The sequence below is a fragment of the Delphinus delphis genome, chromosome 3 (genome assembly GCF_949987515.2).
Source record: "Delphinus delphis chromosome 3, mDelDel1.2, whole genome shotgun sequence".
NCBI lineage: Eukaryota > Metazoa > Chordata > Mammalia > Artiodactyla > Delphinidae > Delphinus > Delphinus delphis.
Genome location: NC_082685.1, coordinates 163,075,848 through 163,094,501, shown reverse-complemented (window position 1 = coordinate 163,094,501; position 18,654 = coordinate 163,075,848). Strand labels below are relative to the sequence as shown.

The 18,654-nt window shown below is 38.4% G+C and overlaps 1 protein-coding gene across 2 annotated transcripts in view; it reads right to left on the bottom strand.

Moving 5' to 3' along the window:
• Positions 1–18,654, bottom strand: part of CTNND2 (catenin delta 2) — a 937,337-nt gene that overhangs the window by 676,107 nt on the left and 242,576 nt on the right. The gene's annotated exons all lie outside the window — the stretch shown is intronic.

Genomic DNA, 18,654 nt, shown 5'->3' with positions numbered 1-18,654 from the left:
AGAAAATTGAAATCATATCAAGCACCTTTTCTGACCACAACGATATGAGAGTAGATATCAATTACAGGGGGGAAAAACTGTAAAAATTACGAACACATGGAGGCTAAACAACACACTACTAAATAACCAAGAGATCACTGAAGAAATAAAAGAGGAAATCAAAAAATACCTAGATATCTTTGTCTGGTTTTGGCACCACTATTTACAACAGCCAGAACATGGAAGCAACCTAAATGTCCATCAACAGATGAATGGATAAAGAAGATGTGGCACATATATACAATGGAATATTACTCAGCCATAAAGAGAAACAAAATTGAGTTATTTGTAGTGAGGTGTATGGACCTAGAGTCTGTCACACAGAATGAAGTAAGTCAGAAAGAGAAAAACAAATACCATATGCTAACATAAATATGGAATCTAGAAAAATGGTACTGATGAACCTAGTGGTAGGGCAGGAATAAAGATGCAGGTGTTGAGAATGGACTTGAGGACACAGCGGGGAAGAGGAGGCTGGGACATAGTGAGAGAGTAACATTGACATACATACATTACCAAATGTAAAATGGATGGCTGGTTGGAAGCTGCTGCATAGCACAGGGATATCAGTTCGGTGCTTTGTGACCATCTAGAGGGGTGGGAGGGAGGTTCAAGAGGGAGGGGATATGGGGATATGTGTGTGAATATAGCTGATTCACTCTGTTGTACAGCAGAAACTAACACAACATTGTGAAGTAATTATATTCCAGTAAAGATGTATAAAGAAAGAAAAGAACTAAAGAAAATATTTAAAGAATACAAGGAATGTATGAACAATGACTAATCAAACACAGAATATCAATAAGAACCAAGTGGAAATTCTGGAGTTGAAAAGTACAATAACTGAAATGAAGAATTCACTACAGGGGATCCATGGTAGATCTGAGCTGGCAATAGAAAGATGCAGAAAACTCGAAGATGGACCAATAGAAAATATGCAACCTGAAGATCAGAGAAAAAAGAACAAAATTGAACATAGCTCAGAGAAATGTGGAACACTATTATGTATTCTATGATACATGTAAAAGGAGTACCAGAAGGACAAGAGAGATAGAAACAGAAAAACTCATATAAATAATAATTGTAAACGTCCTAAATTCAATGGAAAACATTAATCTATACACCCAAGAAGCCCAATAAACTTCAAGTAGAATAAACACAGAGATTCACATCCAGACACACCATGGTTAAAATGTTAAAAAAAGTCAATGAGAAATCTTGAAAGCAGCAAAAGAAAAATGACTCCTCATTTCAAGGGAATACCAATAAAATTCACAGTTGACTTCTCACCTGAAACAATGGACATAAGAAAGCAGTGGGATGAAATATTCAAAGTACTGAAAGGAAAATAAACTGTCAGCCAAGAATCTTATATTCAGCAAAACCATCTTTCAAAAATGAAGGTGAGATAAATAAATTCTTAAATAAACAAAAATAAGAGATTATTGCTAGCACACCCATCTTATGGGAAGTACTAAGGAAAGTTCTTCAGGCTGAAAGTATATGACACCAGACATTAATTCAAATCAACATGAAGAAACAAAGAGCACCATTCAAGGTAATTACGTATTTAGTGTAAATGTTTATTTCTTCCCCTTTCTTCTCTTAACTGATTTTAAAAACAACTGCATAAAATAATACGTGTATATCATTATAGTATTGCTCCTGTCATATATATAAATGTATTTGACAAAAATGGCACAAAGGAAATAAATGGGAAGAAAGCATCATTAGAGTAAGGAATGACACCAGATGATAAATAGAATATGCAGAAACAAATGAAGAGAATTATTTTTTTTTTTGCAGTACATGGGCCTCTCACTGTTGTGGCCTCTCCCGTTGCGGAGCACAGACTCCGGACGCGCAGGCTCAGTGGCCATGGCTCACAGGCCTAGCCATTCCGTGGCATGTGGGATCTTCCTGGACCGGGGCATGAACCCGTGTCCCTTGCATCGGCAGGCAGACTCTCATCCACTGCACCACCAGGGAAGCCCGAGAATTATTTTTTTTTAATTCTGTAAATACATTCTTTTTCTCTTTTCCTGTCTCATTTTCTTTTAAAAACATAAAGTTTTACAACGAATAATTATAACAATACGTTTTTGGTTTTGTAATGGAACACAGGTATTTGTCATAATATAACAATAAAAGCACAAAAAAAGTGGGAAGAAGAAAATAAGCTATATGAGGATAACTTTTCCATAGCTCCCTGGAATTAATTTAGTATAGATCTGGTAAGTTAATATGCATATTTAGGCCCTAAAGCAACCACAGTTGGCCCTCCGTATCCATGGATTCCACATCAGTAGATTCAACCAACTGGATTGAAAATATTCAGGAAAAAAATTCCAGAAAGTTCCCAAAGCAAAACTTGAATTTGCTGTGCACTGGTAACCATTTACATAGTATTTACATTGTATAAGGTATTGTAAGTAACCTAGAGATGACAAAGTGTATGGGAGGATGTTCATAGGCTATATGCAAGTCCCATTTTACATGAGGGACTTGAACATCTGAGAATTTTGGTATCCTGGAACCAATCCCTTGTGGAACAACTGCACAAGAAAATCACTAAAAACACGTAGTAAAAAATGTATTAAAAGATTTAAAATATTATACTAGAAAATATTCACTCAATGCAAGAGAAAACAAGAAAGAGGAACAAAAAAGACATGAGGCATATAGAAAACAAAAAGAATGACAGATATAAATTCAATTATTGCAAATATTAAATGTATATGAATTAAATAATCCAATCAAAAGCATAGATCATCATACTGAAACAAACAAACAAAAAGCACAAAAAACACAAGATCAAAGTATATGCTATCCAGAGGAGACACCCTTTAGATTAAAAGATATAAACAGATTAAAAACAAATGGATGGGAAAAGACACTGTACAAATAGAAGAAAAAAAAGGGGGAGAGAGAGAGAAAACTGGAATGGCTATCCTCATACTAGACAAAATAAACTTTAAACAAACATGTCACTACAGATAAAGAGGGACATTTTTAATAATAAAAGGGTCAGTCCATCCAGAGGATATAAAATTTCTGTACATACAATGCAATAAACTATTGAGCCCCAAAATACACAAAGTAAAAACTGATAGATTTAAAGGGAGACAAAGAAAATTCAACACTATTAGTTGGAGATTTAAGTATTCCATTTATAGTAATGTATAGAAAAACGTGATAGAAATATAGATCAGTGGAATAGAATTGAAAGTCTAGAAATAAACTTGTACCCTTATGGTTAGCACTGGAATTCTTCCCCTTTGTGTTGGGTACAGACTTTCTTAAAACATTTCAGTCTGAGCCCATAACTTTCTAGTTATATTAGGTTATTGAAAACAGTGTCTTTCAGATTAAGACTTGATTCTACCCATTTGTGTAAAACCTTCACTTGGAATCAAATATCTTCCTTCTTCCAATGAGGTCTAGACTTGAGGCTTTTAGTGATTTTGAGTGGATAGGGGTGAAGTCCATCTTCTTATACCCGATCTTTCTCCTTGGGTATTAACCAGGGATAGGGAAAGAGAAGGTGTTTGTTTATGAAGCTGTCATTGAAAGTGGGTAATTATTTGTAAACACAATGAAACCCAGTTCTCCTAAAGCCAAGTTATCTGCTGAGTTTATAATTAACCTCTGTATCCAAAACTTTATTCCCTTTCTTGTTCCTCACCTGTTTTCTCTCAAGATTGAGGAGTATCAAAGAAAACAGAGGATTGAAACCAAGCAGGTCCCTGTAGGGCCCTCCCAGGTACAAAAGCCTTTCTGTTTCCCTCATTTCTTGTTTGCAGACCTTCCCTAAGTTCTAAAGGGCAAATTCAAACAGTTACTAATCAGGGAAGTGAGGGAACACAGAAACAAAAGAAAAGCAGTCAAGAAACAATAATGCAACATAAAGCAGAGGCCAGTTCCTCCACAGGGGATAAACATAACAATCTGAAACATATCTCTCAGTTCTTCTGCAGGAACCAAGGCCCCCACCCAGGTGGAGGATGGTAACTTCAGGCTGAGCACAAGCATGTGGACCTCAGACTGGTTGGAACAAGAAGGCTGATGATTGAGATTCCTGGAGCACCACCCTGTTACCTCACCACCAACCAATCAGAAGAAAGGCACACACCCTGCAGCCCTCCCCCCAAAATTTGCCTTTAAAAACTCTTGCCTGAAAACCATTGGAGAGTTCAGGTCTTTTGAGCATGAGCCACCCATAGTCCTTGCTTGGCCCTCGCAATAAACCTTTCTCTGCACAAGACTCCAAGGTGTCAGTTTGTTTGGCCTCACTGTGTGTCAGCCACACGAACTTGGGTTTGACAACAACAAGAACAATTCTACCACGGAATTCCAATCATAGTGAAAAGATGGATATCCCCCTTGTGCTGGTTATCATGGCACACCCAGCAACTTGAGAAATATCGTTGTGAGAGCTGGTGGAGACTGAGAAAGCATAAGGGACATGGTGCCAGGCAGCACCCCCTGGGAATGACTTGTGAAACCCAGGTACCTTGTTAGTCCAATATCCGGCCGACAGAATCAGGCTCATGCTTCTGCTGCACACAACTCTGTCTTATGCTTTCGTAGCCCCCAATCTCATCTATCTTCCTTCCCCAACTCTCAGGCCTTTGGCTACAATGGGATCAATCTTCTCTACCTTCAAGGAACCATACCCTCACTAGAAAAAGAGAACTTTATCCTTTCTTTATCTGGTTGTACCTAGTACCATATTTTTCCAATTTTTTTTAGCCCCAGTGGAACCAGAGCAGCACCACAGGCTCACAGATACAGAGCCATGAGCAGGGCAGCTCTTCTTGAAAGTACTCATAAACTTCCCAATGGATTCTCTGGACAATTCACATCTTGGGACTTTGGGCAGCAGGAAATAGATAAGCACTTTTCCCTTCCACTTCATGGGGATGTAAAATGCATGGATAGCCTCCTTTATTCTTCTTAGTCCCAATCCTGTGTACCATCTCTGCAGTCCTCCTCCTACTCTGGAAGAGGAGAGGTGACAAACCAGGATTCTCTCCCAAGAGAGGCTAAGTTCTCAATGGTTGCAGTTTCTGTGCACTCTATGCACTGAAGTTTGAAAGACAGGTCAGGAAAGTTAAATAGTTTACTGTTTTAAGTAGGTGGTAGTTGAAGAGAAGGTAAGATGAAATGACCCAGAAAGTACGTGAATAGTGGCAAGAGGATCAGGGTAGAATTACGGGCATTGTAATATTTAAGGGAAAGATGGAAGAAAATGAACTAGTGCTTGAAATGAGAAGAATTTTCAAGAAAATTCAGGATGAAAACAGTTTCCTAAATGTGCAGCCCACAGTATTAGATGCTGTGAACATGTCAATAGGTTAAGAAACAAAAAGAGGCTATTATTTGGGCAGCCTGGAGATCATGAGCCTTTAGAGCAGTTTTAATGTCATATTGTGGGCAGAAGATTGAGCCAAGAGGTTGAAAGATCAATAGGAAATGAGGAATTAGAGGCAAAGAGTGTACAGCACCCTTTCAAGACATTTGGTGGTAACAGCAAGGGAAAGATAGCTTGAAAAGAAAAAATCAAAGATTTTTTTTCCCCTATAAATATAGGATGGAGGCAATGATTTGGGCATGTTTTTAGGCAAAGAATATGGAGCAATAGAAAGAGTGTTATTAAAAATTTGAGGAAGAATAAGTTATGAAGCAAGATTCAGAAGAATATGGACAGGAAAGAGTGTGGAGGAGTGTGATTAAATGTTATCTTTAAAAAGGAGAAGGGACCACCCCTGAGAAAGGGGTAATGACTGGATAGAAGATGAGAAATTGGAGTCTTAAGGTCACCTCCTAAGCAGGAAGGAAACAAGAGAGCAGGAAGCTTGGGGGAGGGAGGAGATGCAGGGGCAGAAATGGAGCTCACCAGGGCCTTGTTTATTATGTACTGAAATAATTCCATAGGCGCTTTAAGAGTTGAGACTGGGAGGATGGAACTTTCATTATTTCTGAAGGGACGTCAGGGATAATACATCTCTATTATTAACATCTACAGTTCTCCAAATTCTTTTTCAGAATCACCACAATTCAGCCACATCTCAACACGGTTAATATGCTCATCTTATTTCTAACATTCATTTCTTTTCCTGTTTCTATGACTGTACTTTAGTAAATCAGCTCTTGACATTCCTCACAGGAAAGAGCTTGCTTTCTCTTCTTATAAGGTAGATAGGCTATTTTTTTAACTCCTTGTTTTCAGGTCCCTTTTCGGTCTTGCCTTACAGATCTCCTGTCCGGGACCTGGAGCCTCTCTGGGTTCTGCCAGCAGATCAGCAGATCAGCTCCCAGTTTCCAGCCCTCCCTCATCCTGGATGCCAGCTTTTCTGTAAGCATTCTGAATTTCTCTGTCCCCTACTTGATGTCATAAGTCAAAGCTCTTCTGCTAATTTGCGGTCTTCTAGAACTGTGTTCAAATTCTTCATGTTCTGAGGACATGAAGAACACAGCATCACTAGTTTAATCCCCATTCATTCATGTTTCTACTATCACCTTAATGGAGTTTAAAGGAGATGAAAGAAAAATGAGAAAAACCTGCCCCTTCAATGAACACTACAAACGATCCTTTGATACATAATCAATTTAGCATGTATATTACACTTCCAATGGAAATTACACACACACACACACACACACACACACAAACACAACTCTTTATAAGTTGGCTATAGACTCTTTTATAGCTGTAACTACTGCCAGTCTCAAATCTACTCTTGCCCCAGGATCATTCTACAGGAAATATCAGCTTTGCCTTCCCCTTCTTCCCATTCTGGGATGAAATATCTATTAAAGTAGGAAGTAATTTTTGTGAAGGGGCATACTGCTTTGCTACCTCCATCTAGATAGCGGTTATAGCAGAGATTTCCTGTCCTCAGTAATTATGGAGACAAAACTTTTTCTAGAAAGGGAATATAGACTTGGGGTGGAGGAAGTTGTGCCAATGACTAATATCCACTAATAAGAGGCAGTGATGACAGTGCAGGCAACTGTCAGTGAGTATTTCTACCCCCTCTTGATTATATCCCACCCTCCAGTACAACTTGGCAAGCCACCTCTACTGCCTGAAAAAGTGGAACTCTCTTAAAGAAAATCAGGTCCAATGTTCGAGTTTGGAAGATACTTCTGAAACATTATAAAGTGTGTCATCTTAGCAACCAGCTGGAGTGCATCCACTTGGAGCAAATCTATTTATCAATCCATGCAGAGAGCAAGCTGAAGACTTGCACCCTGGTGCTGAATGGAGCATGAAGAAAGAGCAGTGGAGACCGCATAAACAGTAAGCGATGACCTTCCACTTAGAAGTTGGAGGCAATTCCTCACATGGACTTTTATGCATTTAGAATTTATTTCTCGGAGTTCCAAGGTGCAGGCGGACTGTACTAGGAATAAATAGTATCATGATCTAGAAAACCATGGGGAAAAAAAAGGATACCAGCAGAAAAAGGCGTCACTACCTCAAACAGATGGGAATCAGAATAAAAAGACAGCCATTTAATTTCGTAGCTGTAAAGTTTATAGGGAAGGACATTGGGGCCCCGAGAAGAAATACATAGAAGGATATAGGCTAATCTGCTTGAGAAAAGTAGTACCTGAGAACAAGGCATCAGTAAAATCTAATGTAAAGAACTGGTCTCCAGAGTCTTTGATTTGAATGAGAAAAGATAATAGCCTCTCTCGCTCTCTCTCTCTCTCTCTCTCTCTTTTAATTCAAATGAATTCACTTCAGACTTTTTAAAGTTTTGTGAATGTATTCTGAGAACTTTAGATTAGATGAGGGGGTAGCGTTTGCCCCCTCCTGGAGATTAATGGCTACAGCACACTAATGTCCAGGTCTGGCTACAGCACATCTCTTCTCTATGGCTCTGTAAAGAACATGCACACAGTTCTTTAAAAAACTAAACATAGAGCTACCATATGATCCAGCAATGCGACTCCTGGGCATATACCCAGAAAAGATGAAAACTCTAATTCGAAAAGGTATTTGCACCCCAATATTCATAGCAGCACTATTCACAATAGCCAAGACATGGAAGCAACCTAAATGTCCATTGACAGATGAATGGATAAAGATGTGGTACATATATACAATATTACTCAGCCATAAAAAAGAATGAAATAATGCCATTTGCAGCAACATGGATGGACCTAGAGATGATCATACTAAGTGAAGTAAGTCAGAGGAAGGCAAATATGATATGATATCCCTTATATGTGGAATCTAAAATATAGTATAAACGAACGTATTTACAAAACAGAAATTGACTTACAGTTATAGAAAACAAACTTATGGTTACCAAAAAGGAAAGGGGGGAGGGATAAATTGGGAGTATAGGATTAACACATGCACACTACTGTATATAAAATAGATAAACAACAAGGATTTACTGTATAGCACAGGGAACTATAATATCTTATAATAAACTATAATGGAAAATAATTGAAAAAAAAGAATATATATACATATATATGTATAACCAAATCACTTTGCTGTATACCTGAAACTAACACAATATTGTAAATCAACTATACTTCAGTAAAAAAAAATAATAATAATAATAGTAAAAAAAACACTTTTAAAAAAGGATGCCTCCAGACTGAATGATCCATTCCCAAAAGTTCTGCCAAGGACTCTCTCACTAGAGAATCCAGTTCCTCGGAAAGCTATCAACACTAACTTTTCGCATTTTATATTATGTTTCCTAATCTTTTCTTTTTGCCTCAATTCTACTGTCACTTTAAAAATTAGCAAGAAGCGCTAGCATTAATCTAAGGTATAACTGGTATTCTAGCAATACACTGGATGCCTTCATTCTCCTCGTTAGCTCTGCATACGTCCTCAAATTTGCTGAATTCCCATTTAGTTCTTCAGTTCTACAAAGTCCATTTGAATTATAAACATGTTCCCTGGAAAAAAGTCGTTAACTGCACACCAACCATCCCTATAACTGAACAGAACATGGGGGCCGACTACTCTCTTTCCAGTAACCCCAATTTTGCAAAAGGTTACTTTCTTATTGCTCTTTAAGAAGAAAACACTTCCATGATCTATGACAATTTAAATATCCTGGTTTTGGCCAATCATTTCCACTGGAACTGAAAAGAAAGATTTGAGAAATCAGAGACAGCACATCATCTCAGTACAAACTATCGTAATCAGTGGCTTTCAAAGAGGGCGATTCTTCCTCCAAGAAGTGTCTGGCAATGTCTGTAGACGTTTTTGACTGTCAAAACTGAGTGAGGGGCTTCCCTCGTGGCACAGTGGTTGAGAGTCCGCCTGCCGATGCAGGGGACACGGGTTCGTGCCCCGGTCCGGGAGGATCCCACATGCCCTGGAGCGGCTGGGCCCGTGAGGCATGGCCGCTGAGCCTGCGCGTCCGGAGCCTGTGCTCCGCAATGGGAGAGGCCACAACAGTGAGAGGCCCACGTACCGCCAAAAAAAAAAAAAAAAAAAGTGAGGAGGTGCTACATAGTCAGTCATCTAGTGGATAGAGGCCAGCGACAGGACTACACATCCTACTATGTACAGGACACCACACACGACAGTGATGCCCAAATTGTCAGTTGTGCCAGGGGTGACAGCCTTGATCTGAATTCTTGCTACTCCGAGTACTGTCCTCATACCAGCAGCTTTGAGCTCTTCTAGAAGCTTCTTAGAAACTTGAGTCCCACCACAAGACCTACTCAATCAATCTACATTAGCAAGATCACCAGGTGATTCACATGGACTGTTAAGTTTGAGAAGCACTGATTATACAACACTTAGTCAATCCTTAAGTGTTTTGAAAGATCAGCTGTCTCATAGCCCAAAAGAATACCCTTAACTTAAATAATAGGCTCACTGCTACAGCATCTTGTCTTTAATACAATATTACCCTTATTACCACTAGTTCCACTGGATATCAGTCATTGTTACATACACAAAAAAACTCCATTGCTCAATAATATGGAGAATTCTATGTAGAGCAAACTTAAATGTATTGAAATCTCTAATAGGCTAATGCACCTTAATAATCTCCAAGAGAGAGCTATCATATGTACTATTTCCCCAAATTACTTAACCATAGGATCTATTTTTCCTCAGAGCATTTAAGAGGCTTAAGGTTTCACAGAACACATTTTCCTTTTCTCAGCATGGAAACTAAAGAGAAACTGATTAAAGTTCAGATCTCTCTCAATAGCGTCTTGAATGAGTTATTACCTATGATACTACGTGTTGCTTCAACAAAAGACAAAACCCAAGGCCTGCCTTGAGAGTGAAGAATCTCCTGGGTACCACTGCATATTGAAAGGAAAAACAAACTTTAGGCCTGAAGATGAAATCTCCTTGTTCAGAAATCATATTAAAAAGATACATGCTTTCCTCATACTATCTGACTGCTCTAGTGATATCACACTTTCTTCAGAATGTCACAGTAAAACAAAACCAAAATCATTTCACAAGCAATTCTTTGGAACAAATTGCAAAATAGAAGGGAAAAGACATAAGTAATTCAAGGCCAATGGTGACTTTATTATGCACATAAATTATGTGTAGTCACAGACTGTCTCTTTTCATCACTAATTATACTAAGGGTTATATAAGATTCACTTAATGAATGGAATTGCCACAGCTTTGCAAAAATCATGGACATTTCCTTAGCAATTAACAATGCCTTAGGGATGCTACATACTAAGTTTGAATCCCTGGCACTTAATGGACTTATTTATAAATAGATACAGTGTTATACTACAAGAAAAAAAAAGCATACCTTTATATCTGTAAATAATGGCTACAAGACCAGAACATGGAGTCACACATGTCTGGGTTCAAACCTCAACAGCCCCGCGTTATTAAGGCCTGAATTCCCCATACACGGCACCCCCAGCCATATAAAAGAAAGCACTATACCTTCCTCACCAAACACCTGTACCAACATGGCATGAGAGATCTGAGCTATAAGAGCAGGGATCTTGTACGTAATAAGGCAGTGTGGTACCAGAAATTACTATCATTTTATTTTAAATTTATATTTTTAAGGCTTCCTAGCTACTGAGATATTACCTAGCTACTGAGACATCATTGGGTGAACACCAGTCATTTCAGTTTATCAAAGTCATTCTCTTGGACAGAGTTCCCATAAGGAAAAATGAGCCCAATCACCTGTGACAATCAATGGTGTGATAAAGGGATAATGAACCACATCAATTCCGCTGATCAATGGAGTGATAAATGCCAGAGCCACACAGCATTAAGAGCAAACCTTAAAAGTACTTAACTTTTACTGGGTGTAGCATTTATATTTTTAAAAAATCAAGTGTTTATTATGAGATGCGGGATTGAGTTCAAGGTGTTGGGCAGAGGTTTTTCTAAAGGTAACCATGAATGGATTCAAGCCCACTCTGATTACAAGGTACAGGATTTTGGAAAAGGCGAGCCATCCTCCCCTTTTATGATTCCATGTGAAATTACTGAACAGTTTGATTCTTCAACAGTATAGAATCATCAGCTAGGTACCTCTTAATTCTCTCAGACATTTTGCCCTACTGTGTGCAATGTGAGGGTTAAAAGCATACACTGGAAACATCACTGGTCCAGGAACAAGATAAACTCTACTCCGCTCTCACTTCTGCTATGACTGTCCATGTCCTATCAGAAAAGTCGTTCAATCTCTTTTGGCATCTATTTCCTTCTCAGAACAAGAATAAAGGAAAAAAAAAATTTTTTTCCCTCACTCACAAGGTTATTCAAAGAATTCATTCAGGTACCACAAAATAACATATGTTTAAAATGATAAAGCTATTCATTGATCCCATTATCTTCCCAATAGCCTCTTCTTTATGGGGCATGATACAATCACATCCTTCTCTCATAAGGCTTAATGTAATTGTTGTTTGCTGTCCTCAGTGGATATTAAATTGCACAAGATTGACATGTAAGATCAGGGAAAATTTTTCTTAAAAGTGAAAAAAAGACACAAGGCTTTGAAAACAACTTTGTACCCCAGTTACACATAGTAAAAATCCAGGGGTAGGGCTTCCCGGGTGGCGCAGTGGTTGAGAGTCCGCCTGCCGATGCAGGGGACGCGGGTTCGTGCCCCGGTCTGGGAGGATCCCACATGCCGCGGAGAGGCTGGGCCCGTGAGCCATGGTTGCTGAGCCTGCGCGTCCGGAGCCTGTGCTCCACAACGGGAGAGGCCACAACAGTGAGAGGCCCGCGTACCGCATAAAAAAAAAAAAAAAAAAAAAAAAAAAAATCAAGGGGTAGCTATTCAACAAATACTGATTGAGTACCGTTATGTATCAGATATTGCCCAGATGTTTGGACAACTTCAGTGATGAAAACACACAAAAATGCCCGTCCTCATGGAACTTAGATACTAGCAGCAGGAGGCAGAAAATAAATAATGATTATTATAACAAATTATATAGTCTGCTGGAAATGCTAATCAAGTATTTTTAAAAAGAATAGTAGATGAGCTTTCCAGGCAGAGGAAGGAGCAATGCAAAGGCCCTGAGGTTAAACCAAACTGGTATGCACAAGGCCTGCAGGGGAGCTAGGCAAGGTGGGCAGGTGAGGGCCAAGAGGTGATAGGGGGTCTGCCAGGTCTTAAAAGAAGAGGAAGTAGGGTTCCCCTGAGTGGGACATTGGGGAGAGAGTACCTAGGTACAGGCAATAAAGATACACTTTGTGGAGAATTTAATGATAATAACAAACCAACTGGTAATGGAAAATAATCTGAAAAAGAATAAACAAACAAATGAATAAATACATGTATATGTATAACTGAATCACTTTGCTCCTAACTGAAACTAACACAACACAGTAAATCAACTGTACTTCAATTAAAAAACATTTTTTAATTTAAAAAAACCCAACTGGAATCACTATTCTTTTACATCACGTGCCAGTAACTCTAAGCAATGTCACAGATAAAATACTTCTCAACCCCTAAATCTTCTGTTGGTCTAAGTTCTAAATGATTGCTGTGGTTACTGTGAAATTTTAATTGTTTGTAAGATATACAGTATAACTTCCTGCTATCAGTCAACCCCTAAAAGCTGCCGACTCAGCCACAGGTATTCATTGCAGGAGAAAGTCTGTAATGATCCAGATTGCCTGAATTTGCTCTGGATTCAGTTTGTGTCTCCAATCCTTGTGGTACTACAGGATTGTGGATCTACTGCCTTTAGATTCAAAGTCAGGATAGGATAGTGATTATAACGGCAAAGAAGTAGATCTTGAGTTATATTCTATGTAGGCTCTTGGCATTTTACTTGTGTTTCAAATTGAAAACAGCAAAACAGATTGCAAACTGTAAGGTGTAATTGTGTGTGTGTGTGTGCAAATTTTAGTTCATACGAGTAATATTTTACTTGTTTTCAACTGCAACTTTAGAAAATTATTTTAAAATTGTTATTCATCTTACAACTTATTAAACTGCAGTATTATTTTTTAATTTTTACTGAAATATAGTTGATTAAACTGTAATATTATCTATTACTGTGTGACACCAAAAAGGAATGTTTCTTTTCTATTTTTTTCCTCAAAAATGCACTAATGTAACTAGAAATATGAAACAATTACATATTTCCTTTTTACCATTATATTTGTTTGTTTTTTACCAGCCTGAATATACATAAAAGTACAATCAAAGAAATTTTCAATTTCACCTTTTCTCTGGTCATAACTATTATTCATCTGATTTCATAATTATTATTGGAAATAACTTTTTGTCTAGAGGAGGGAATGTTAAAAAATGACCCACTCCAGTTGTCAAATACACAAGATAGGCCGATGATGGGAAGCAGCCCCTCGATTTTGCTTCTTAAATATTCAGTGTACGAAGTACAAGAAAATCACTTAGTCTACAGTCCAACTTTGTTACTTTTGGCCATCTTCTCCACAGTGGGAAAAGGTTCATTAATAGTTGAATCAATAAATGGATCAATAGGAAAAAGTGAAAACAACCTAGATAATAGGATCTGAAAGGCTGATAGGAACACGTCATGCCAGATAGAGAACACAGATACCAAGTGTCACTTTGTGTAATATGTACAGCAATACATTAACTTATTTTATGGCTGTAAATATCTGGAACATGTTTTAGGTAAACAACTGTAATCGTTACTTCTAACTACAGCAACACTTAAATTGTGTGAATGATACCCCATAATGTATTTTTCTAAATCCTGCTGGTTTTATAAATACATAATGACAGAGGACATCAGTCATGACTGTCTATCATTGTATTGGCCCTTCATGCATAAAATTAGACAATTGATACTTGTCACCTATAAATCAACCTGAGGTTAAATATTAAAATAAACTCAATGGGTACGTTTTTCAAGTAGAGATACGACAGAAGTAATTTAGTTTGATGGCAGAAACCTAGTAGATGTGTTATAAAACCATCAAGAAGCAAACTATTAATTTTCTCTGATATACAAACTCCAAGCTATAATGATTCCTTCCATATATTTATTATACTATGACCCAGCAGAATATGAAACAGGTATATATAACATAACATTATACCCAGAAATTTTGCTCTTCATAGCATTTTTTAAAAGAGATATTAAAATCATTTCCTATAGTTATTTGTGCTAAATTAAACCATATATGAACAATTCTTTATTGAGATATTTGAATATGTCAATGATAATCATTATAGTCTTTCAATAGATTGGGACTCTCTTCTGGTGCAGTAATTAAGAAAAAGTCTGTAGCACTTCCAGACACATTTTCTGTATTACTCACTCACTTGTAGTAGTTTCCTTTTTAGAAACAGGAAAATAAAAATTTTTGTGTGCTTACTGATCATCTAAGTATTACCTCCTTACCATAAAATATTCAGAAAAGTAAACAATATTAAGAAGAAAATAATCATCACACCACCTATGAAAATAATACAAAAAAAACTACATCTGTATAAATACTTATTTTATAAAAATTAGCCATGTTCAAATTTTTAAAAAATGGGATCATGCTATTTATCTAGTTTCATAATCTGCTTTTGTAAAATTAAAAAATCTGTTTCCCACAATTGTTCTTGTCAATATGCATAAATATATAATATAGTATTCATCTTCTCAATATACTGTATTTTATTTCACCAGTAGGCTGTGAATGATTTCTTCTCTCCCCTTTTCTTTTTCTCAGTTCTCTTCTCTCCCTCTGTTTTTTTTTTCTTTTTTTAGCATGATTAAAATAAACTGAGGACTTACCATGTGATATCTCAGCTTCTGTGTTCAGGGTTTTATATGTGTCATTATAGTGTCCCTCAAAACTTTCTAAGTAGTCAGTACTAATGCACCCATTTTACTGATAATGAAAAGTGAGAATTAGAGAGACAGAGGAATTGCCCAAGGTCATCAAGAATAGTAAGCGGCAAAGCTGAGATCCAAATCCAGGAGGGTCAGTTTTCTATAACCCTCCCTTAACCATTTCACTGAAACAGACCTTGAAACCCAAATTGCCAGAACGTTTTTCTCAGAATAAATTTCCCGCAGTGGAATTACTCATGTCCTAATTTAAAACTTGTGACATGTATTTTCAAATGATCTTCAATTCACATTTTGCCAAACATGTGTGGAAATTCTTGGCTGTCCACTTCTTGGGATCCAATTTTCTTTATTCAATATTTAGTAATATTTTTGTTCAATTTGTCTTTTTGTTCTGATCTGCTGAGGTAGGAGTCTTCTCCGCAGTCTCATACCTCCTGAGCTCACCAGAGGAATAAGCCTACTGACCCAGACTTCCTGAGGATGTCCAAGGATAACGCTGCCTGACCTCCTAATGCAGTCAAACCCTTAGATGCCAAAGGTGCATTCTGGTCCCAGGTGCTGTCCCTCCATGCTCACAGAGCTGTTGACACTTGGGGTCTGGTCTCTTTGGTCCCCGTGCACACTGGGCACTCTCCTCCTTAGAACTGACCGTCTCTCCCGACACCCTCTCACAATGTCTCCAGGATGCCAAAGCAGCGTGTGCCCAGGTTGCAAAGTCCAGGGGAGCCTCGTAAAAACAGCCTTCTCTTTTTCTGTCTTCTAGTCCACTTCAGCCTTCTATTCTTCCAGCACCTCCAATCCGTTAGGTCTGGTAAAATCATTCCTGTGCTCATGGGCGACTCGACCTGTGACGACTGGCCTGTCCCATCACCGTTTCTGTCTATCCAGCATCTCTAGTGCTCTTCACTCCCGTCATTCCTTAGCTGAACTCCCCGCTGTATTAAAACCCTCAGCCAGCTTTCCTCAAGGACCTCTAAATCCCTTGTCCATTTCCTTTCATTACTAGTCTGGCAAAACATCCAATTAGGCTGTCTGCCTTCTCCATGTCTGAGTTCCAACTATTTGATTTCCGCTGGAAAAATAGCCCAGATGCACAGACTGCTGTTCCTGAGAACCCATGCTGCGGGGAATCCAACCCCAGCTCTCCCTACAGTACTTCTAGGTCCCCAGTCACCTGGCCCCTCCTCTCCATCCATCACTCTGACCACTGTGGTCTGGCTTCCTCGTGAACTCCTCTGCGGACTGAGCTCTCACACCAACCTTCTGCTCATCAGTGATGATCTCACTTCACCTCTCCTGTAAGTCTGAAATCCTCTTCCGCTGGTTTCCAGGACACCTCACTCTCCTAGTGTTTTTCTATATGATTTTTCCCCTTTCCCACTATACTTTCTGGGTTTCCCTGTCTGTCCCAGAACTGGTGGTGACTCGGGATGCTGCTTTAGGACCTGTGCTAACTCTACACCCTGTCCCTTGACAATCTCTTCTCATGTGTTTTCCATCACTAGCAGCTGGCTTGATGAGGCCTGCGTTCTACACATCCATCCAATCTTGCTCCTGATTTGGAGCCTATATATCTGGTTGTTTATTTGCCTATTTCCTTAGAAGTCCAGGTTTCTGCCTTTGCCACCTGGATAAAATATGGTTGTGGTCACAAATAGGCATAGGAAAAGGGGCAGGCATGCTTGGCTACATCTTACTTAACTTTGAGATCTTAGCCTAGATATTGTTTTCTCTGGGAAGCCTTCTATAAGTGCCAAATCTGGATTAAGTGCCCTTCTTATTCAAAACAGCCTGAATTTCTATCACAGCACTTAACACACTGTATTATAATTTCTTACACAATTTTTTTGTCTCTCTCAGTTGACTGTAAACTGGCCCCATGAGGACAGAGAAAGTGCTGATTTTTTTCCACACTGTATTTGCAACATTACACAGGGCACACAGCAGGTGCTCATGTTACTGAGATGAACTGAACTGGATGGAATTAGATTCTTCCTGGGTTTTCTCTCCATACAGAGGCCACCAAGGCCAGGCAGTTTTGTCCTGCCCTGTTAATCCCCATGCCTCAGCTCTCATTTTTTAGGGATGGTTGCACAGACATCTGCTTCAAAAGCCCCTTTCTCCAAGCTTATCGACTCTTGCTAACTGATGCCAATGAAGACCCATCCATTTCTCAACGAGGAATCAACAGACCCATCTGGGTTCAGCTTTACACCTTGCTACACTTTGGAAAGTCCTTCACATGATGATTTCTTCCAAGTTTATTTAGATTTACTTAGCATGCTCAAATCTTTAATCAATTTGGGATGTAAGGCGATATATATATATATATATATATATATATATATATATATATATATATATATAGTTCTTTTTCCAGTTGGTTAGTTATCCTAGCACTATTTATCAAACTCTTTAAATATTCTCCCGTGATCTAACGTTTCAGCTCTACCAAACAGTAAAATCTCCTAGGGCGTGGAGAAGAGTGTGGACTCTAGGGCCAGCTTCTCAGATCCAACCCCACACTGACACTCACTAGTCCTCGGGCAGGTCACTTAACCTCCCTGTGCCTCTGTAATTCAGGGGTAACAACAATAGTATCTTTCAGTGTTGTGATTAATTTACATGTAAACTGCTCAAAAGAGTACTGATACAGAGTAGATCTTTAATTCCTCCTGTAGATTATTACTGTCATCTGTTTAGATACTTCATCTTCAGCTCTGTTCACCCGCTCATCTTTGAGCCTGTGCCGCACTGTTCTAACTGCTGTAGAAAGAGAACACAGTTCCCTGTCTAGAATAATCTCCCTGAGTCATTGCCCCTTTCCCTCCTTCCCTTATTAAAAAAAAAAAATCACTTTTCTACTCTTGTACAATTATTTCTTTAGTAAAACACTTTCCCCCTCAAATATTAATAACAGTCAACTTTTACTTGCAAATTGCTTTCCATGGGTCAGGCACTGGGTCAAAGGCTTTATTGACATGAATCATCAAACTTAATCTTATGAGATATACTTCATCATTATATTGACTTTACAGATTAGGAGAACAATCATTGGCACCATTAAGGAAGGAACTCAAGCTGTCTGATTCTAGAACTTGTGCCATGTATGACTACAGGGCATCACTTCCATTATAAAAACTCTTGTTGAGACTGGGCTCAGATTTGGATGAAATCTCTAGATTTATTTGGGAAGGACTGACAGTGTTGAATGCTAAGTCTTCCTATTCAGTATTATGATTATTTTTTATCCAATTACTTATTTATGTTCTTCAGTAAAGTTTTATACTGTCAATAGAAGTAATATTTACAGAGTACTGA